Source organism: Pantherophis guttatus, chromosome 2 (genome assembly GCF_059756535.1).
Source record: "Pantherophis guttatus breed Tessera chromosome 2, ASM5975653v1, whole genome shotgun sequence".
Taxonomy (NCBI): domain Eukaryota; kingdom Metazoa; phylum Chordata; class Lepidosauria; order Squamata; family Colubridae; genus Pantherophis; species Pantherophis guttatus.
Window position 1 is genome coordinate 217,842,839 of NC_142064.1, and position 24,323 is coordinate 217,867,161.

Here is a 24,323-nt window from a genome sequence, read left to right on the forward strand (position 1 = left end):
CGCAGATAGGAATGGCTAAGGGAAAAATTGTGTGCTTGCTTTAAGCCTTGCAGAGGCTGCAGAGGCTGCAGAGGCTACTCACCCATTTTGTAGAGCTGGATGTGTTAATGGGTGAACTGGGAGTTGCAAACTATTACAGAATTTCAGGGTTTGGCAAGAGTTGAAGAAAGTAGGATCTTTACTGAATTATATTCCTTAAAACCAATATTGCCAGGTCTCTGGGTTTTTTTTCATATTTTGAAGTGAATCTTTTATATGCCTTGCAAAGTATGGTATGGCCTTTGAACTGATGACATTTGCGTCCCTGGGATTTAACAGATATGTTAGTAGTGATAAAATGCAAAATGTTTGCCATTTTAGCGCCTAGGATTTTTTTTTTCTGTTTTCAAAAATCATATTCCTGTGCGGTTTTAAAATTCTATTAATATTTCTTTGCAGAAAACAGTATGATTTGAAGTACTTGCTCAAGTAAACACATGCATTTTATATATACACACATTTCATGTACATCAATAGGAACATTTGCTAACATCCTTAGATATTAAAACTATTGCAAAACTATTTGCAAATTATTCCTTGATCTCTTGATGGATTATTCAAGTTAGATAAATTAGTAGCTATCCACCAGTTTAAACCAGTGAAAGGGTGGATATTGATAAAGAACATATTTCTGCGTGTCTGTTTATGACAGTTCATAATTCTTTATCTTCATTAATGATTATGACAACCAACTGTTAGCATGTCATTCTAGATTAATGAATTTGTCATACCCAAAGTTCTTAGATGTAATATTCTAACTCTTTTAGCATGTTTGTGTTTGGCGGTGGAAAGCTAAGGCAGAATCGGCAGAGCAGAGAAGTTGAAGAGCAGAAGGGAAGAAGAACAGCGTATAGAAAATACCGTTCAATTATTAAAGTAGAAACTCTAAGAGAAAATATTATTCACTGTTTTAAATGAGTCAAACTAATTTGCACTTTCCATTTAACATATAGCTTAGAATATTTATCCTTGAATTGGATTGTTCTTCAAAGATTTCACGTGTAGCGTATGGGAAAACTGTGTGAAAATGACATCAAGTTAGTGCAGTTTTGGTTTTTCTATTCATGAGGTGCTAACAGCCACTTTTTTAAATTAAAAAAAGCCCATGAAAGAAAGGCTTCATTGGTTGAATGTCTCTTCTGCCTCCCTCCTAAAGCCGAAGTGCAAACATGTTTCAGAATTATGCTTAGCACCCACTCTTTCTGTCTTCAGGAGTGTTGTCACTTTTTCACAAACCAGACCTTGGAAGTTAAATTAGTCATTGTCTTCTGCTTTGCTGACTTTTTGTCTGCTAGCACCTTGTGAGTAGAAAAACCAACACTTTGCAATAATACTTAAAAGAATAAATAATGAGTAAGAAACAGACTTAAGAATGAATTAATGGGAAGTTGACTTAGAACTAATTTGTCCATTGCTAATTACGAAGATATATTTGCAGCTATAAAGTCACTGGGTGGGTTTTTTGTTTTGTTTTGTTTTTGCTTTTCTGTAAAGTTGCAAGTAGCATGCATCTGGTGAAATACTCCAGTCTCAATCTGGAGCCCAATATTCTTATCCTTTAATTATTCCACTACAGTTTGAAAAGGATAGTTAAAAGGGGGAACATGATAATAATAATAAAACAAAGCCTTAATTCTAGAATTCTGCCAGGTAGATAGGTAGGTCAAATCTCCCTTCCTTTTATTAATGAAAATATTTTGGTATAAAGTTAAATTTGAATTAAAATGGTGTTGTGAATTAAGCAAGATAAAGATAAAGCAAGATATATTTTAAATCTATAATTAAACAGATACATATGCATGTGTGTGTGCGTGTGTGGGTGGGTGTTTGCATGAATGCCCATCATATATATCCATTCACAATTGGCTAATTCTGCTTTTACAAGCCTTTTACTGTAGTGTTTTTGAGAACGCTCCTTTTTTTAAAAAAAAAATTTTTTTTTGGTTATTAACGCCTTAAACTCAAAAGTTGAGTATCGTAGAGTTGAAAAACTGTCTTACAATAAGCAATCTAAATTGAGAGAGATTGACTTCACCAAATGAAAATAAAAGGAGGCAGTGGGCATAAAGATTAAACTGGGAATCTTTGGTTTTGGATTGGTAATTAAGAACAACAAGGGATGTGGAAAGAGCGAACTGAAGTGTGCAACAAGGAACTGGAGAGACCTGGACATCAGAAATGCTATTTGCAGCACTAAAAATTTTACCTGAGCCACTTGAATGAATTATTGCACTTATGGCAGGGTGCATAATATTTTATGGACATGGTCTGCTTACATAAAAAGTCTTCTTCATTTTTTTAAAGTAGCATACTGTTCTAAATGTGTTTTTTAACATAGTAACCTAGCATTGTACAGCAATTTTGGAATAGTCTTATTTTGCATCTATTTCAGTAAACAAACGACTATAATACTAATCTCATCTTTAGCACAAAAAACTCTTAGGACCGATATTTGAGACATTTTATGCAAGAATTCTTCGAATCTGTGTAAATACCACCAGCAATAGGTCTCTGTTATATTTTCATTGAGGCTTTCATAAAGCAGGTAAAAAAAATAGTTACTGTGTGCTTTTATTAGTTTATTTTGAATTTTCTCCTGTCCCAGGAAACTCATTCATAAACCAAAAGAGCTGAGGTATTGTTTATTACATATAGCCTTAAGAATGGCTTTTTTTCTCATCTGTTTCCTTTTTAAATAAAGAGAAAACTCTCATTCAAAAGTAGCGAGTTGCAATATTAAAATGTGCCATGTCTTGGATTCCATTACATAGCAAGCATTTGTGCATGTGCTACATTACTCTTTTTTCTCAACATGAAAATGGAATTAAACTGACTTCCAGTTAGTCGGAAATGCTGGTTTCGATAATGGAATAATGCATTGATTGCTATGGCAAGCTTTCACTCATTTATTAATTCTGAATGACTAACTGATGAACTAAAATCCCTTTAACAACTAAGGTATAAGTATATACCAAGAGCCTGAAGATGACAGGGTTGTGAGCCTGTCGAAACGTTGCTAGAAAGAAAAACTTTTAAGGTACTGGTAGGATTTTAGCTAAGGTTTTAAAGGACCTTGCAGAGTGCTCTGTAAGGATTTTTGCAAGATTTTAAGCTAGGAATTTAACCAGAATTTTAAACATTTTAACTAACTTATTTAACATGATGCGGGAAAACACCCGAGATTTTAATTTTTTGCACACACACACACACACACACACACACACACACACACACACACATATATATATATATATATATATATATATATATATATATATATATATATATATATATATATATATATCTGTACACACACACACACACACACGCACACTCACATATATATATATATATATATATACCGTTTTTAGTATAGGATTTTTCTCCCAAATGTTGCATAAATATGCAGAACAAAGCTGATTTAATCCATTTACTTGATTAATTAACAAACCAGGCAATTCTACATAGATCAATACAAAATTAACTCCACTGAATTCAGTTGGGCCTATTTCAACGTAATTGTGACTTGGGTTGAATTTGATTTTTGATTGGATGACAGTAAAAGATCACATCTATTGACCTAAATAATCATTAAAATGATGTCTTTCTGACCAGATTAATACATATTTCATATGATATGTTTGTTAACAGATTAAAAATAGTGACATTTAGTTTACTGAAATGACATAATTCAATAAAATAATGTCATTCTCAACTATTAAATTCCAACTTAAAATCTTCAAATTTCCCAAATAAGTGGGAAACGTATATTAAACATATTTTTGACAGGTTTTAATTAATCCTGGAGCTACCATTAAAAAGGCTTCACGTGTTGGAACTGATTTATTTTTGTATTGAAGGTGTTTGAAAAAAAGGTTTACCTCAATCGATAGGTATGTTCAGAAAATGATCTGCTGCAATGGGTAATATTTTAAAGCCCTTCTCCAAACCTTATCATTTGTTGTGAAATACTTTCCTATTATTTATCCATTAACATGTATATTCACCAGGGCAAAAGAAATGTCAGATATTTGTGACTGAGCGTGATTAGATTTATCTTACTCCTGAATAAAACAAATTAAAAAAGCAAGAATAAAAATCCCAGCATCTAACTGAGGCCATTTGAGTATGTAGTATTTCATAAAATCTGAAAGAGATTTAGGCTGATGCAAACTGTTCCTATAGCTGAGTTGTGTCTCCAGTAGACACAAATTCCTTTTTTGCAGAAATGCAGCAACATTAGTTTGAACAATGTTCGCTCATTGGAAAACCGACCCAGCAACAGCAGCAGGATCATCTTCCCCATCGCTCCATCTCTGGTGTGCTCCCAGCTCAAAGCAGTTGCAATCATGGGAAAGAGTCACTGCAATGGAATCTGTAGTTTTCAGATTTCCATCTGAGATGCAATTTAATCATTAGAGAAAGTTTCTGCAAAGCCAGCCCAGCTTGTCTTCCTTGAAGGAAGTCGACCCCAATTTTGTAAGCGGGTGTTTGTGAAGTCAAAGGTGCATTCTTAAACAGACTCAAAAGCTGGCTAGCAAGAGAATGCCCAATCTGGCGCACACAGGAGAAATTATCCACGATTAAAGAGTTTCTGATTAATATGACTTATGTGCCAAAACTGCACATGCGGCGTATGATCTCAATTAGACTGAAACCTTATTCTTCAAGGCTGAGATCCAGATTCATTCTGTAATTTCTCCTTTGTTTAACTTGGACCTTTCTTGACAGGGTTTTTAAAAAAGTAAAAAATTAAATAGCCCTGCTCTCAACCCCCCCCTCATTATAAATTAAATTTCTCCCTCAGTGTCTTTCTTATGGTGCCTTTCCCATTTTAATCTTTCCTAAAGATTCTATGAAGAGGGGTGGGGGTGTTATGCATCTAACATACACTACCATTTAGTTTTGCTAATGGAGCTTTAACAGTTTTCAGGAAAGAATGAGTCTTCATGTGATAGGTTTTGGTAAGGGGGGGGGCACCAGTCTTGCCAAAGAAAACTGCTTGAAGGTGGAAAGGAATAAGTATATAATCATGCCACTGTCATTACCTCTGATATTAAGAAAGTAGGAAATGTCAAAGCCTGTAATAAAAATAAGTCCAGATTTCATGAGTCCACAGGAGAGGAATTATCAACATTAATCATTCTGGCTAGTGTATTAAGATACTTGGCAACACAGAAATCAGCTTTTCCCCTCTGTATTTATGTTCAACAGTTCTGGGTTCCTTTCAAAAGGCTCCTACCTCTATGAATCCTTGGAATACAATCTCTTTTGAAATGGTTGTGTTATATTGTAAGAGTAATGTTTTTTTAAAAAACTGACTTGATAAATTCATAGTAAGGGCCTTGGTGGCGCAGCAGACTAAAGTACTGTTAAGTAACACCAGCTGCTGCAATTACTGCAAGTTCAAATCTCACCAGGCTTAAGGTTGACTCAGCCTTCCATCCTTTCGAGGTAGGTAAAATGAGGACACAGTTTGTGGGGGCAATAAGCTGACTTTGTATAAAAAAGAACACAGCTTGGGGGTGGGGCCTGAAAGCCCTACTAAGCAGGTATATACAAAAGTATGAAGGCTATTGCTTAAAAGCATTGCAAGCCGCCCTGAGTCTCCGGAAAAGGGCGGCATATAAATCGAACCAATAAATAAATAAATAAATAAATAAATAAATAAATAAATAAATAAATAAATAAATATTTTACTATTTCTCTATTATGGAAGCTGAACAAAAGTGGAACGTCAACACTCCAAGGAAATATAATCTTTGGGCTGACAGTTGCATTGTAAGTCATAATTTCATTTGTTCTAAACAACACATCATAATTTCTGCTGGAGTCAGCCGTGGTAGATAGACAAGGCCAGGAATCAAATCAAGACAACTTGCCACAGCTGACTTGCCACAGCCAACTGGCTGTGGCCAACTCCCCACAGGACAACTTTCCATAGCCAACTCACCATGGGACAACTCGCTGCGGGACAAGAGTTACACTAATATTAAAGAAATGGTGGAATAGAATCATTAAAGAAAGGATGCAAAAGGAATGTGGATGAAAAAATTAATGTTTTTTTTAAAAATTAAATAATTAAATTAAATTGTTAAATTGTCCTGCAGTGGTTTGGCTACAGTGAGTTGCCTCAAGGCGAGTTGGCCACAATGACTTGGCTATGGTGAGTTATCCCATTCCACTCTTGATTGCTATTGGCTATAATAACAGAATCTTGCAAGTCTGATTCTTATATATGTATAATATATAACATATTATACATACATACATACATACATATTATAAACTATTCTAAAAATACGAGTTCCAGGTATATTAGTAAAGAAAGAAACAGACATTCTGCGAGCTCCGGAACTTAAAATTTTAAAATAATTAAAAAAAATTATTTTACTAAGCTTTCGTCAGCCATCTGCTGAGATTGTCAGAGTATTAAACTACCATTACAGAGATCTCTGCCTTTATAAGCCATTAATCAATTTGGCCATTGCGCACATAATTGCAAGTGGGAGACGGCTGGAAGGGCCTATTATGCACGCAATGGCCAAATTGATAATGGCTTATAAAGGCAGAGATCTCTGTAATGGTAGTTTAATACTCTGACGATCTCAGCAGATGGCTGACAAAAGCTTAGTAAAATAATTTTTTAAAATAATTTTAAAATTTTAAGTTCCAGAGCTTGCAGAATGTCTGCTTCTTTCTCTCTCTCTCTCTATATATATATAAAGTGTTTTTCTATCGAAGCACCTGGTCTACCCCAATATGGGAGGGAGCATACTGCTTCCCTTTTGCCTTTCAGTCCAGTCCAGGAGCCCTCAAGCAATCACATTCACGACAAACCATTTTATACCATATGTGTGTGTGTGTGCATGGGAGTTTTCTGTTGAACTGCTTCTGAATGGTATCCAGATGCAACATGTTCTGTAAATTAAAAATGCTTTAGGCTCCTTTGCCCATTCCTGCAGATTTCTGTTGAGGTTGTCTCTCTTAGTCTCTATAGCACCAGCCATTCCTGGCTCTACTGCAGGCCATCAACAAACATGAGCAATGCTATCGAAGTCATCTCCTTCACTCTCTACATCTAGAGACTCAAGAATTACATTCTATAACTCTGCATAAGCATATTATTTGCTATGTTGATCAAATTCTGAAATTATTAGATATATCTTAGCATTTGAGGGAAAGGTGTGGATTCAGCATATTGAAATGTGTAATACAAATACAAAGTGATTATCCAGAGACCAGTAGAGGGAGCTAAAAAGTTAACTTCTTGGCAGGCAAACTAAAGAGTCTCTAGCAGAATTAATTAAGGAGTGTACCTATGAAGGCAAGATAAAGATTTTTCAGTCTTTTGAATGTAAATTTTACTATGTATAATTACAGTTTATAAATTTTGAATTAACATTATCCTTTATTATTTATATTTCAGTGTAGATACAGTAAAATACAACTTTCTTTCAATACATTATTTAGGGCATAGTTTTGACTCACATAAGGATAGGTAACAAAAATCAAATCTAATTCTATGGTGTTCCTGCATCTAAGATACAATGAAACAGATGTTTACTGTATGCAGAATTTAAGATGAAAGAGTGGCATAGGTGAAAAGGTGGAGGGGAAATTGAAACATCCACGTTCCCTGAGATTATTTATGTTCATAGACTACCTTGTCAACAATTTCTAGATTTTGTTTTTCTAACAGTTCTTTCATCGTCTCCACTAAAAAACCTCAGTAAAGTAACAATATGAGACTACAAGAAATAATGTTTTGTTTATGTGGCAAGAATAATAAAATGCCATAGGATTAATAGTCTGGTCTAGGCACATCAGTAGTCTAAAATATCTATAATGCTGACATTAAAGTTAGTAATTTCTACTGTACTATGTAAGTTTATTGTATTCAGAATTCAGGGAGAAAATCAATGAAGAAAGGCATACAATTTGTCAACTGCAATACACTTCACTGCTTCAGAGTCCACTTAAAAATATACAAACTTTTAAAGTCCACAACTTCATACTAGCTGTGCAGCTTACCTGTTCCTCAAGGTTAAGGTGACCAGACGTCCCGCTTTTGGCGGGACAGTCCCGCTTTTAAGCAATTTGTCCCGCGTCCCGCAGCGTTTTAAAAAAGTCCCGATTTTTCATTCTGCCTCCTGGTTCCCGGCTGCCTCCTGAATCCCCGCTGATGGCTAGAGGGAAAAAACCTGTTTAAACTCTTGCCGCGGGGCTTCAAAGGGCCGCCCTACGTTAATTAGCTCGGCTTCCCCCTCTCAGCTGATTTGCACAGGGCTCTGCTCTTGCTAAATTGCTCAGTTTTTTTTTCCTCTTTGTGCAAACCAAGCTCAAAACGAAACTGGAAGTAAAACAGGCTGTTGGCTTTGCGGTTTGCTTGCAACGTTGGAAAATTAGGCAGCAGATTTATTTTCCTTTTCCTCACCAAAAAAGGTAAGTGCAAACAATGGAAAATTATTTAGGGCAAAAGAGGAGAGTTCAAGATTTTAAAACACAAAAGAAAAAAAAGCTCTTTTTAACTAGGGAATTGTAATAATTGAGATATTATTAATTGTATACTGTGTTGAAAGCAGAAATGGTTAAGTTGTGGTTTGGAGGAATATATGGGGGAAATTATTTGGTTTATTATTATTGGTAAGTATAATTAATTGATTTGTAAGAAATTGGATTGCATGGAAATAATTGGAATATTCATGTTCATATTGATTAATATACAAAAAAGATAGTTATATAACTAATTGATTTATATTAAAATGTTGAATTTGTATTAAACAACTGTATTACATAATTACATAATTAACCAATGTGAGGATGGATATAAAAATAGATGACAATGGGAAGGGGTATAAAATAGAATAGAAGGGAAAAATTGAATTTGATTAAGATTAGAGATGAGGATGAAGGGTAATATTGTTTTTTTAAAAAAATAGATGAGGAATAAATATGGCAAAAAGGAAATATAGAAATTGTAAATTTAATTGAAATGACTAAACACTGTTTAAATTTGTGAACCAGCCAAATATTCTGTTCAAAGAAAATACATTGTATGTATGTGTGTTTCTAATTATTGCTATTTATTCATATTTGTTCTCTTTTATTCTTTAAAGTTTAACAATTCATTCTTTATCTTAATATCTTTATATTTGTTTGGGGTTGGCTTTCTTCCCTTTCATCTTTTTTATTGTACAGCAATCTTTCTCCTCAAACCTACCACCTCTCTTTTCTTTCCTTCTTACTTTCTCTTCCCCCCTCTTCTTCTCCTCCCTACTTCCTCTTCCTTTCTCCTTCTCCTCCTCTCTTCCTCCCTCTCTTAACCGTCACTCCTACTCTAATTTCCCTTCCCTTCCTTCATCCCTCTCAATTACTGTATCCTTTTATGCATATGGACTACTCAGAGGGCTGAAAAAGTTATTTTTGACTGGTCCTCGCACTTTTGACCAGTCCTCGAACTTACGACTGTCCTCACATTTTACATTTTTGCCCTATCTTGTCATCATGGTGAAGAGAAGCAGTTGTGAAATGAGTGACATGGTTGTTAAGAATGCTGCATGGGCATAAATATGAGGATGGTCATAAGTGTGAGGACCAGTCAAAAGTGCGAGGACCTGTCAGAAATGACTTTTTTCAGCCCTCTGGTTAGTCCTTTTGTGCATATGGACTACTCAGAGGGCTGAAAAAGTTATTTTTGACTGGTCCTCGCACTTTTGACCAGTCCTCGAACTTACGACTGTCCTCACATTTTACATTTTTGCCCTATCTTGTCATCATGGTGAAGAGAAGCAGTTGTGAAATGAGTGACATGGTTGTTAAGAATGCTGCACGGGCATAAATGTGAGGATGGTCATAAGTGTGAGGACCAGTCAAAAGTGTGAGGACCTGTCAGAAATGACTTTCCAGCCCTCTGAGTAGTCCCTATACACATAGCCATGGCCACCCGGTCACATGACCAGCTAGCCACGCCCACCCAGTCACATGGCCTCCAAGCCACGCCCACACAATAAGCCACGCCCACAATGGTGTCCCTCTTACCAATGTTAAAATCTGTTCATCTTACCCTATACACATAGCCATGGCCACCCGGTCACATGACCAGCTAGCCACGCCCACCCAGTCACATGACCAGCTAGCCACGCCCACAAAATAAGCCACGCCCACAATGTCCCTCTTTACCAATGTTAAAATCTGGTCACCTTACTCAAGGTGGAATTGATCAAAGGAGATATATCATTTTATTCTGCTTGTATAAATTCTATAGTGTTCACATGTTAGTATAAGTCCACAATTCCTAGCAAAAGGTAGATCTAATGGTGTGACAGAACAGTAGCTAGAATATATTCTTATCTTAGCTCCTGACTAAGTATACTGCTCAAAAAAATAAAGGGAACACAAGCAGAAGACATCCGAGATCCGGATGAATGATATAGCCTTATTAAATACTTTGTTCTTTACATACAGTAGTTTATACACTGCTCAAACAACTAAAGGGAACACAAAACTACTGTATGTAATGAACAAAGTATTTAATAAGGCTATTTCATTCATCCAGATCTCGGATGTCTTCTGCTTGTGTTCCCTTTATTTTTTTGAGCAGTGTATATTGTGAAGGCATTGACATAGAATTTGAGATATCACCCATCAACCCTAACTTTGATGGAATCTCTCTCATGGTTGTCTCCAGCCACTTGCAAAAGTGTTGTGTCTGTATTGAAGCCTCTTCCATTGCAAGTAGAAATAAATAAAACAAACTGATTTGTTCTGTAATGTTCTGTAATGTTCTATAATGGTAGTGAGTCTAGAAGATTCCAAGATCCCTTCCAAGTGTTTTGTTCTATGTTATACTATGTTATTCTAGTTCAGACCATGTTGCTTTGAAAAAAGAAGAAGCTTTGCCCGTATATTTCAGTCCAACCATGAAGATCTGTGCAGTTTGAGAAATGATTATAATGGTTAACAGTTTGATCAGCTTCAAGAAATAGCCTTGAAGGGCTTTGGCCACATCTGGCATTTTATGCAGCTTCTGGCATCAAAGTTAAAACTATTCAAGGCTGACACATACATCTATAACCAGAGACATACCTAGACTCTGAAACTATACAGTGAGACATGTGTTTAAGAGTAAACATATTTATTTATTTATTTATTTATTTATTTATTTATTTTATTTATTTATTTATTTATTTATTTATTTTTATTTATTTATTTATTTATTTATTTATTTATTTATTTATTAAATTTGACTCCCAAGCTAACTGGCAGAAACAGGTGTTTAGGCTTTTAAGAAAGGTCAGAAAGGTTAGGCCCAACCTCACACCATTTGGCAGGAGCAACAGCAGAGAAGGCTCTTCGCCTGGACCCTGCTAGCTGGACTAATCTGCTACCAATCCCAGTGAGATGAGATGGTCCTTCAAGTAGCGGAGACCCATGCCATAAAGCAGGGGTGAAATGTAAAATTTGTTACTACCGGTTCTGTGGGCGTGGCTTGGTGGTGGTGGGGTAATGTGACTGGATGGGCGTGAACTTTTTTATTTTTTAACTTTTCAAAGCATTTTTTCTAATGCTTTGAAAAGCCTCTGCCGATCAGGAAACTCAGCTGGGATCATCAGAGAAGCTTTTTAAAAAATGCCTCTCTGCTGATCAGGCAACTCAGCTGAGATCGTCAGAGACTTTTCAAAGCATTTTTTTTACCACCTCTTCGGCCAAGAGATTGCAGAAAAAAATGCTTTGAAAAGCCTCTGACAATCCCAGCTGAGCCGCATGATCATCAGAGGCTTTTTTTTTTTACTTTTAAAAGCATTTTTTCGTCGGAAGAGGTTGTAGAAAAAATGCTTTTAAATGTCTGCAACCTCTTTGCTACCAGTTCTCCGAACCACCCGCTGCCATTGCTACCGGTTTGGGTGATCTGGTCCGAACCGGGAGCATTTCACACCTGCCATAAAGGGCTTTAAAGGTGATTACCAACACTTTGAATTGCACCCTGAAGTAGACCGGCAGCCAATGCTGCCAGTATAGCAGTGGTTTTACATGCAGCATTTTTTGAGTCCCAAGAATTGCCCACACTGTGGCACTCTGCACCAGCTGTAGTTTCCAAATGCTCTTCAAGGGTAGCCCCATGTAGTGCGCATTACAATAGTCCAACCATGAGATGACCGAGACCTGAATGACTGAGCGTGGGAACTCCTAATAAATGTATCTTTAAAAAGGTTGAAGTCATATAGATAGGTCTAAAACTTCTTTACTCAAAGCATGTTTTTTTTTTTTTTAAAAAAAATCAGTTTAAGTATAACACAGTTTTGTTTAATAAATGACATAGTTTGTAGAAAATAAATAAATAATGTCTCCTTACCCTTTGGTAAACCTGCCTTCCATTGAGGACCCGTATACTGCACGAGTCAAAAAGAGGGCTGTGAAAATATTTACAGACCCCTCACATCCTGGACATAAACTGTTTCAATTCCTATCCTCAAAATGACGCTATAGAGCATTGCACATCAGAACAACTAGACACAAGAACAGTTTTTTCCTGAACACCATCACTCTGCTAAACAAATAATTCTCTCAACACTGTCAAACTAGTTACTAAGTCTGCATTACTATTAATCTTCTTATCATTCCCATCACCCATCTCTCCCACTTATGACTGTATGACTATAACTTTGTTGCTGGTATCCTTACGATTTATATTGATATTGTTTCCTGATTGCTTATTTGTACCCTATGACTATCATTAAGTCATACCTTATGATTCTTGATGAATGTATCTTTTCTTTTATGTACACTGAGAGCACCAAGACAAATTCTTTGTGTGTCCAATCACACTTGGCCAATAAAAAAATCTATTCTATTCTATTCTATTCTATTCTATTCTATTCTATTCTATTCTATTCTATTCTATTCTATTTTTCTCAAGTGATGTTTTCGTTTCTAAATCTTAAATAATGAGGCAATAAAAAAAGAAATGAGTAACAGCCACAATTTTATTAAAACTAATCAGTTTCATGGCTGAGTTCTACTGCTGAAACTCACTTCCTCGTGCTAGAGATGGCAAAAAGCCAGCCCTTATTTGGGAGATAAAATCTAAAAGATGATCTGAAAATAGATCTTAACAGCTGATTGTATTTTCAAGCCATCTTTTCCCCTAACTGTATATGATAATGATAGACATGAAATAATTCATAATAATTGATTGACATTAGAAAGAAAGAAACTGTGAAATTGATACTCATGAATTGATATAATTATGAAGGAGGTCCCTGGGTCCCTGGAGGGAAAAAAAAATATGATTCCTCCATTAGTGTAAACTCTAAGTGTAAATATAATGTAAATGGCAACATAGTGTACTATTCTCTCTCACTCTTAAAAAAATGCAACTCATTCAATTCTAATCCTAAAACTAATTGCATACTAGGTGTATGTTGGATTAAATCAACATAGGATAGAGATAACTTTCCAAATTGCAGCAAGACAATCCCAGTATCTTCTGCCCATGCTTTGTAGATACTTTCTTTAAAATTAAATCCATATGCTAGTTTGGCTGGCTAAAGAAATTGAATCCATTGTGAATTGCTCTACTAAGTCTATATTCCCATGTCAGCATTAACAACCTTAAATGGAAGAAAATCCAAATAAAACACTTCAAGTTCAACTATAACATCATTATTAGTGCCATAGTCAGACTGAGAAGGACATTCTAAATAACACTTAAGCTCTCTTGGAATTTTGTGTTTAAGGAACTTGGTTGAAGAAGACTTCATTTTCACTGTAAATCATTCACAGTGGTCATGCTATTCTTTAAACATGTTCTTGTAATAAATCAGTGGCTTTCTTCAAGTCTTGGTAGGCCAGTGGATATGATTTTATTTATTTATTTTAGAAAAAAATATGGTTCTGTTTCTAGTATGCAGTATTCAAAAATATCTTAATTCCCAAATAGTCTTTATATTTATATAACATAGAGTAACTGTTTGCAAGAATAGACACCATGAGATATACTTTCAAGTAAATATGTTTAGGATTACAGCCTCCTGCTTGACTCAAGCTATTATTTTCATTAGAGAGAGCCCACCCTGCTCTGACAGATGTTAATTAAACTTAGACCAGACAATATCTTTCTCTTTTTTATATCAGAACACGCAACAATGTCCTACATTTTCTTCTGTAGTTTGGTTATTGTAATGAACAAAGCCTACATCATCAAGACATAAGTACTTGAATTTGAAAGCTAGTATTTCATTCGCTATGGCTACCTGCTGATATTGCCTTGTGGTGTCTGTTTAAAAGATTTCTCTGTGTAAAATGATGCTACATTACAATAAGGGTCCAGATTGTAACATGGATAGTCCATGAACTCATGTGCTGTAATAGCTCTGAATTCTCTTTAACAAATAAATATTTTTTTAAAATTTCTCTGGTTAATCTCTATTTGAAAATCTAAACACAATGATATTTACAGCATATCTAGTCTATCTAGTCTTGTTTGCATTGTTTACAAAATTTGAAGTCATTCATGATGGAAATTAGGAGCTAAATTACATAGCCAGTTTGGTTCTCTGTAGAGGTGGCATTTGCTGTCTGTTGCTATCTTCTCACTTCTGACTTTATATGCATTCATTCTTATGCAGCCAGTATTAGCTCGTTTCTTTCTTCAGCTTTTCTCCTCTTAGCCATTGCCAGGTCTTGTTGTTATCCGATTATACTATTAGATTATTTTGTGTGTGTGTGTGTGTGTGTGTGTTTGTGTGTGTGTGTGTATGTGTCTACTGGCCATGTAATGCTTTGCCTTGCCATTTTATTTTTATTATTATATTATCTTTTCACCTTTTTATATACAATTTGCTAATCTCATTCATGGTAGGTTCATAGTTCCTCACATAATGATAAACTCAATATATGTAATGTAAAATTCAGAATTCCTCCCCAGCTGGGACAGAGCCAATCATGTGGTCTAAAAAGCGGGATTGGCTCATACTTTTTCAGCTACAACCTTTTGTCTATCCTCAGGTATAATATCTGTCTAAGTTTTCTTGGTCTCCTATTACAGTCCTCATATTTAACTTAATGCAGCAATTATTATGGAGTTTAACTTACAAGTCATTTAGCATTTAGCCATCATGCCATTACAACGTTTTGCCATAATCAACAGGATAATTAGACTTACACTAATTGTAATGTAATCATCATGCCACCTAAATCTTCCAGGTATTAAGTTACCTTTTACTTTTAAAACAAAGTGAAATAGTAGAATCGAAGTCCATTCAGTAGTTTCTTTTTAATTGCTGAGATTTCTAGAAATTAGACTGGCAGTTAATTCTCAGGACTACATTCCTACAAATCAAGAGTAAGGTCTTATTAAATTAAATTATTTGCAAAATTTAAGATGAAACATTTAAGGACAAATGGCATATAATGACTTACATCCATCCCAAAGGGGGAAAAAATGGGTCTGTATACCATCCTGGAAGGTGTGTGCTATTGGTGAAGAAAGACAATTGAAGTATTATGGTTTTGATAAATGTTTATATCCCAAAGGAGATGGGGAATTTGCAAAAATGTTTTCTCTTGTAATCATTTTGAAATAGGCACCCTTATTATGTAATTTACGTATGTTTTAAAATTAATACTCCAGTTTTTAAACTGTCAGTCTCCCTGCAAACGGGAAACTTTATCTTTCTAATTCTGAATAGGTTTTGTAATGATCTACTTAGATTATGTTCAATTGTGCTGCTTTCCTTAGCTGTGAGCCACTGAAATCCCTCCTGTATCAAACAGGATAAAGGTTATGTGAATCTGCCTTCAAGAGTCCAATGAATCTAGCATTGCCTAAGCACCTAGCAATGAGTCACCAAGGTTAAGAGGGAGCTCATTCACAGCTGCTGCATATAGAGATCTTTTAAAGAGAGAGATTTGGAACAGAACACAGAATTGCCAGCATACTACCCAAAGTGTGTGGTCTCAGCTCCAGCTAGAGCAGAACTTTAGGTAAGCTAAGTAGAATTGGAGTTTGTGTTTGACATACATCAGTATATTTGGTGCAGGACAATATTTTTAATGGTCGTACCCTAATTGGAAACCAATCTGTTGAAAATTGAAAGTTAGAGTTCTAGGAGCACAACAGCATTGAAACTTGAATAGTAATCTAGAAATATTAACCATTATCTTATCTCTATGTGGTTAAGAGTTTGAGCTTGTCATCTGGAAAGCTGACAGCATAGGTTGGAGACCTAAATGCTGCATGATGGAGCGAGCTCCCGTTACTCGCTCCAGCTCCTGCCCACCATAATATGCAAATGCAAGTAGATAAATAGGTAGCACTTTGCTGCAAAGATTACTGTGTTCTGTATTTTTGTGCCAGCCACATGATGACAGAAACATCTCTCAGATAACGCAGGTTCAATCAGTTGAGATTGAACACCATCCCTTTGAATTGGTCACAACTGGACAGGGGAAACCTTTACATCTTTATATGTTTTATACCAAAGATGAGAATGAACTATAATATTTAAGGCAATTACTTATGAGAAGATGTTGACATTGTTTAGTGTTGGCAGCAAACAATATATACGGTTCAGAATCTAAGTATCTAAACAACTGTTTTTTCCCAATAGCCTCTGCACTCAGAGAGTGACTGTTACTAGGGGGTTCTACCAGTGGTGAAATCCAATTTTTTTTACTACTGGTTCTGTGGGCATGGCTTTGTGGGCATGGCTTGGTGGGTGTGGCAGGGGAAGGATACTGCAAAATCTCCATTCCCACCCCACTCTGGGACAAGCCAGAGGTTCTCTGAACTACTCAAAATTTCTGCTACCGATTCTCCAGAACCTGTCAGAACCTGTTCGATTTCACCCCTGGGTTCTACCCACCTGGAAGTGTGCAGGATAAGATCCAGCATCAGGCAGTCTCCTTGGAACAGCTGTTCCCTATGCAAAGATGGCTCCCATCCTCCAGGAAGCTAGTAATAACTTGTATTTTTTCTGACAGGCCTTTGGAGGCTGTCTATAGATCACACAGGGCTGTGTGTATGGATTTGTATATTTTTTTATCATTTGATATTATCTTCTTATAATTTTCTTAATGAAGCTTTAAAACCTAGAGTCCATAAGTTCCGAGGAAGTAAATAAATTGCATTAATCAATCAATAAGGAAATAAATATATTTAATTCCAGTGTGCATTTATGGTATGAGCTTCTATCATTGGCATACAAAATATTCTCATACATATTTTATTTCAATTATTTCTTAGAACGTATCGGTTCTTGGCACTGAAAAGTGTGATGGTTGTTCCTGTTGAAAAGTATATGATAATAAATCAGAAGGATTTATTTTTGTTTAATTCTATATCCTTTGGCAGTTTTTCATTTCTATAACTGTGTTCCTTTCCTGCCCAAAACATGGTCCTCAGATTTTAGCATCATTGTGATATTAATAGCCTCATCAATTTTTAAGTTACAGAATTGGGTTTTTTTCCCTAAACAAAGATGTCCTATAAAATTATAGTATTTTGATGAGGATCACTGTTTATTATTTATGTATTATCTTGCACGTGTATTTTCAAAATGGAATTTTTAATCTGTTGCTGATTAAAGTCATTTTCAATGGCATCTGCCATTGAAGTCAAGGAGTCAAGGCTGAACAAAATGAGGAAATTGTGGTCATGTTTGATGACATCACATGCATGTACAAAAGTGCCAGAGATTGTTGTGTGGTGTGACATTGATTTCATCATTTTAAGAAGAGCAACAACCTCCAGCAGGTAGCCATGATTAGTTTGAATTTATTGGCTGACTTAAGTGTTCTATGCCCATGATTCGTATCATAAATTTCAGCTAATGTGCTGTCATAATTTATTCATATAAATGTTCCACACATATGTTCTACAACTCCATCAAGGTTGATAATTATTGACAAATCTATGGTGGAGAAATATTATAAAAATATTCTGCAGATCAAAAGAGCTTCTATCACATTTTCTCATGAAATAATCTATGCCTGAAGAATTCTGGGATCCAAAATATGCTTAAGAATGTGGAAAGAATTCAGAGAAAACTCCTCATATCTTTGCTGTAAAGGATTTGTGTTGAAAAGCTCATAAAAAGCTAGAATATTTTTCAGTACTGAGCTGTCATAACTCATGGAAGATTCACTAAGGGGATATAGTATAGTATAGGAGTTAAATAACTGCACAGTGTGTGTGAAAGACTTCAAATGGGGATTTCATTGCAGGATACTACTACAAGTCCCAGAAGACACTGAGGCAGACAGGAAGAGCAGGGACAAGGCTAGAACTGTCAGCCCTTTGAGGTAGGCCATGTCAAGAAACAGATACTTCAGGGATTCCTAGAATGCTACATTATTGTTGTAGGGCACGGGTGTCAAACTCTCCATGTCACATTGCTGTCACATGATGTATTGCAACTTTTTTCCCTTCGTGGAGCTGGAGTGGGGGTGGCCTGCACATGATGCATCCGGCCCATAGGCCACAGTTGTAGGGTATACAGAATAACAGAGTTGGAAGGTACCTTGGAAGTCTTCTAGTCCAACCCCCTGCCTAGGCAGGAAACCCTACACCACTTCAGACAAATGGTTGTCCAATCTCTTAAAATCTTCCAGTGTTGGAGCACCCACAACTTCTGGAAGCAAGTTGTTCCACTGATTAATTGTTCTAACTGTCAGGAAATTGCCCCTTAGTTCTAGGTTGCTTCTCTCCTTGATTAGTTTCCACCCATTGCTTCTTGTTCTGCCCTCAGATGCTTTGGAGAATATCTTGACTCCCACTTCTTTGTGGCAGCCCCTGAGATATTGGAACACTGCTATCATGTCACCCTTGGTCCTTCTTTTCATTAAATTAGACATACCCAGTTCCTGAAACCATTCTTCATATGTTTTAGCCTCTGATTCCCTAATCATCTTTGTTGCTCTTCTCTGCACTCTTTCTAGAGTCTCCACATCTTTTTTACATTGTGGCGACCAAAACTGGATGCAGTATTCCAAGTGTGGCTTTACCAAGGCATTATAACACTTCACATGACCTTGAATCTATCCCTCTATTTATGCAGCCTAGAACTGTGTTGGCTTTTTTGGCAGCTGCTACACACTGCTGGGTCATATTTAAATGGTTGTCCACGAAGACTCCAAGATCCCTCTCACTGTTACTACTATTGAGCGAGGTATATTAACAGAATATTGAAAGCCCCGTCTAAATTTCCCTCTGCCCCATGTTATACTGAGCAAAATCAAGGCTGGGTTGTTTTGAGTTTTTTCTTATACTTCTTTCTATATCAAGTCTCCAAATCTGTCTTCATGGCTTACTTCTTCACGGCTGTCTCATTCCATTCCCAAGGTCAGCTCTATATTCCATTAGAACAAAATGGAGAAGTGCCAGAGTTTAAAATTACTAAGCAAAAGAAAATTTTATGTCACAATTTGCTCTGGATTCTGTGGTTAGGGTCATCCAGTGGGGATGGGGGAGGGAGTCAAGATGGTAGCTGTATGATTGAAGTTCCACTCCTTTTGTATATGTGTTGATTTTACATTCATTTAAAAAAAATTTTTTTTAGGAAAGCTGTTGATGGTTAATAATCTTAATGAGCTTTTTTTAAAAAATTGCTCTGCTAATGGTTTTCAATTTTCAGGTTTTTAAAATTATTTTTATTGCATTTTTTCCTAAAGTATATGGCCTTTTTAAAAAAAAATGTTTTGGGAAAAGAAGATATAAATGCTTTAAAGACACAATATGCTGGGCTTCCATGGGTATAATGAAATCCATCAAGCATTAAATAGATGGACCAGATTTTGCAATTCTTTTCTTAGCCCGTGTAAAAGAGTAAGATTTTAAGGTATACTTTGTACTTTCCCCTTGATCAAGAAGCATGAGTGAAACTTATGTGAAATACAGTGGATGTGGATAGTAGCGGAGGCACATCTGTGTGCCATGATTGAAAGTAGAGGGAACTTCTTTGACCTCAGAATTCCCTCCAGAATTTGGACCACCTCCTCTCCTTTGAAGTTAATCATGTATAGGTTCTTGCCCAACTTGTGTTTGATCTATCATATGACTTCTTTAGTTCAGGTTATTCCTTGAAAATTCTCAAGTTGCAACTGCTTTTAGCCATTCTAGTGTGCATTAGTAAATGTATTGTGGTGCTATTTGGCATGAAAGTCTCACCAAACCAGCAATATTTTTACACCTTGTGTAGGTTGTAGCAGTGTAGAAGGTAAAAGGAGAATTAAAATAGCTAATAGGAATTCACAGTTCTAGTAATAAACTGTCATCTTATATGACTTGAGGTCTGCAGAACAAACTATTTTGGTTGGAGGAGACATGAACCAGGAAGTCAAAGCGCAGTGGAATTTTATGTGGATGCCCAGAATGCATTGTGACACCTGCTCAGAATGTGCTATTGAGTGTTGAGATTAATGCTGTGCTTCATGCCTATCAGATTAAGCCATGTATTAGAAAGATCCTTGAACTCACAACAGTAGATAGAATGAGACCAATTTTCTTCCTTTATCTCTAAAGAAACATTGTCCTATCTTATTTATTCAAGAGCATCAACAAGATAAATTATATGACTCCCAATTGACAAGTTAATACTACAGTATATTGTTCAATATTTTTAATATGGATTTTTAAATATACTGTATATTCTTTTAGCAGTATTCAGTAGCGCATTTCTATAGCACCTATACATACTATTACTAAGACTATAGTTCCATACCCCCAGTACTTGCTAGTGATTCCAGACAATAACTTTGATAGTTGCATGGATTTCTCTAGGAACTCAGAAATATAGAAATCTATATTGTTAAAATTATGCCTTTCCTCCAAAAAGATCTGTAGGTTTCCAAATTACTAAAGAAAGAATTGAAAAAATGTCAGGAAAACAACTTATATGTTGTACTCATGATATAAACAAGGTTTTCTTTGTTTTTTTTTTGTTTTTTTTTATTTTTGAGAAAGAAAATGGCAGCCTCTGTTAATCATAATAGAATTCAAGATTTCTTTGTCTTCTCTCCAGAGAATTTACCAAAAAAATGGGTTTATTCCTTCCTCCATCCTAGGATTAAAAAAAAGAGAGAAGAAAGATATAGTGCTAAAGATGTTGTGGAGAGCAGTTGAATATCAATAGAAGTAGGAAGTGAATTTAAACTTGGGAATGTAATAAGACAACAAACTCGCCTACTGAAGCCTTTAACAGCTTATAATAAAAATACATTTATCCGACATTATTGTTCTCACAGGACAGTCTCTGAAAAAGCATAAGATCGGATTTCTTAAAAGGAAGTAGTTTTCAAAAAACATTGCTAACTTGCATGGCAAGTTATCAGGTGGAACAGATTTATCAAGAACTATCAATCTTGAATATTCATTGTTACCTCAGGATTGAGGTCAGCATGTCTCCAAAGAGTGGATGTAGAAGACGTGTAGGAGAGTAGCATTTCTAAGCACCCAAAAGGTTTCTGGCTGTCCTTTGTGAGAAACTGAATGTTAGATTAAGCAGGACTGCTTTTATGTAAAGTAAATGTTATGAAAAAGTTATTCATAATGTTTTGTGAAGGAAGATATACAGTTTATATTCAGTATTTATCAGATTAACATCACATTATTGTACATAAAAAAATTAGGATTGGAATTCTGGGCTTTTAGATACATAGATTTAGTTTAGTTTACTTTATTGTCATTGCACCTCGTACAATGAAATTAAATGATGTCTTCAGTGTTGGCATTTCAGAAGACACTTAATTGCTTAAATAGTTTCAATTCATTTGTCAAAATTATTACTTTTAAAAATGAATTCTCTGAATATGTGCAGCATATTTTATTTTACTACCATCAAATACTAAATATTATTAAAACTGAATAGTAGGAATCTAGTAATTTTGTTATTTAAGTTATTTCCATATTATACACATTTATATTTTTCTGTATTATGCTAAATACAACCTTCATATTTCTGGTGAAAAGTTTTGATACAGAAAGGAGGAACTGCTTTCGGACCATTATGCATAAGAATCACTTACTGGATCAATTTTTTGCATCAAGAATGATGTTGGATAGAATAAATGTTTACAACTGGCATACACAGTAACCCATCCTTATTAGATATAAAGTTATTTCCTCACATATATGTCCCAAAGGTACTTTTTCAAAAGGCAACTGGACTTTCTTTGTTTTTCTTTGAAGACGTTTTGCTTCTCATCCAAGAAGCTTCTTCAGTTTTGACAGATGAAAAGCGAAACATCTTCAAGGAAAAACAAAAAAATCCCAGTTGCCTTTTGAAAAAGCACCTTTGGGACAACCATGACCTGGATGACTGAGAATCTCCATAGACATTCCTCACATATAGTTCACAGGATAAGATATGATGGTGTTGAAAGCAATCCACTTACCTATGGCCAAAAAAATCTATGTGGACCACAATGCAGATGGTACAGTTCCAATTCTTTGTTTGTGGAAAACAAATGACTTGGAGAAAATACCACCATAAAACATACGCATAGTTTTACACCTAGCAAGTAAAGTAACGTAAACACTTAACCTGAAAATCCCTAGTAGTTCCAAAGCACTCATGTTTAGTTCTGAATGAGAGGAATGTTAGAAAATTTGTTTAAAGTCTTCAGGAGAATAGCAACTTCTGAACTATGTGAAAAGTTAAAAGTCTAGGCCGCCCAGACGTGCACTAATCTCAGCATCAGAAACAATTCTTTGGGTGGTCCTGATGCAGCAGAAGATGCTGCAAAGAAAAAAGCATTTCAGTACTGGTGCTCACTTGAGGACTGCTTCTCCAGGGGACTTCAATGTGGCAGTTAAGTCCATAAATAAAAAGTGCACTTGTCTGTTTTAACCAAATGCAAAGGTAATTTGTGCTAGGAAGGACTATTTTGCGCAGTTGAGTTAACACAGGAGCAGGCTGGAATCCTGCCAGTTTGTGCTTAATGAATCTAAAACCATCACCTTGAATTTTGTTTGGAAGCCAAGATGGCGCTCATTCAGCAGTGCGTTCCCATTTGAGTTTGAGCTGCAGAGGTTTATATCCAAGTACCCAAGTACCAACACTCAATCTATTATACCCAGTGTTTTATTTAGATTTCTGTCTTATCTAAAACATGACAATGAAAGTAAAATGGATTCTTCATTTGAGCCTTTATAAAAAAAAGCAGTGCTTAAAATGAAGTGAGAATTGTCTCAAGCAAAGTTCAAGTAATAATTTAACATCTTTTGTGCACGCAAGCACTGTTCTGAAAGTCGCAAATCATAGAAATCTGATGTTGAAGCCTTTTAAAAGACTACTAACCTAAAGCTAGGAGATGAAAAACATGTGGTGGACCCTTCTAGCAAGAGTTCAGGGATGGGAGGAGGCTGGGAGAGAGAGGATGTTTGCATCTGCATAGGAGGGTCTAAAACGCTCTGCAAGCCGACAGTTCATTTAAATCATTAATCCTCGATTGAAGGCATTTCCACATTTTAATGGACTGCAATTAAACCCAGTATTTCTTAATACCAGCATCAGGTGTTTTTTAGCAATGGCACAAATGGGCGTTTAGTGCTGTAGTTCTGAAGAAGAAGGCATTTAGTCTGGGCTCATGTGAACAGCCAAATATAAACACGAGCACATAATTCCATCTGCTTTTTGGCAATTTGTTGTTCCTTTCAGGTTCATTTTCCCCGTTTGTCTTGTGGACACAGTTTGCAGGAAATGTCAGCCTATGTGATTGATAGCATAAGATTGGATGTCCTGACTTCATGCTTTCATAAAGCAAGACAGCTGTTGGAAGAAACTTTTCCTGCAGGAGCTGGAAAGGTTCAAATTTTCCATCTCTTTTACGATTTGGCTGGATGAAGAATTGCATTTTTTTTAGGCAGGCGAGTAAATAAAAAAAATAAATAACTGAAGATGTACAAGAAAGCCCTTCAGGTTCTCTTTAAAATCAATTCCTGAAAGGGGGGATGTTATAAAAAGAATAAAGAGTAATTAAAGTTTTAGTATCGAGCATAAATTAGTATCTTGTCAATTGTGGGTTATTACAGATGAAACTCCAGGCGTACATTGGACATGTTGTCTTCAGCTATTCCTGTAACTGGGGAAAGTTGCATTTCTCAAGGTACTTGACTGGATTTACCATATGCCATTCTGGCTTTATTATTTACAGGTATCTAGAAGAGAGCCATTGCTACAGAAATGAGCCAGAATGTAGTGTCAACAGGATCTGTATATCATTGCCAAGGGCCAATGAAAGTAGCTATGTAGCTCCCTTTTAATTTGTTGTATTTATAACAT

The 24,323-nt window shown here is 35.7% G+C and overlaps 1 long non-coding RNA gene across 3 annotated transcripts in view; it reads left to right on the forward strand.

Moving 5' to 3' along the window:
* LOC117677452 (uncharacterized) overlaps nucleotides 1-24,323 on the forward strand; it is a 174,906-nt gene that overhangs the window by 47,731 nt on the left and 102,852 nt on the right. The window lies entirely within an intron of this gene.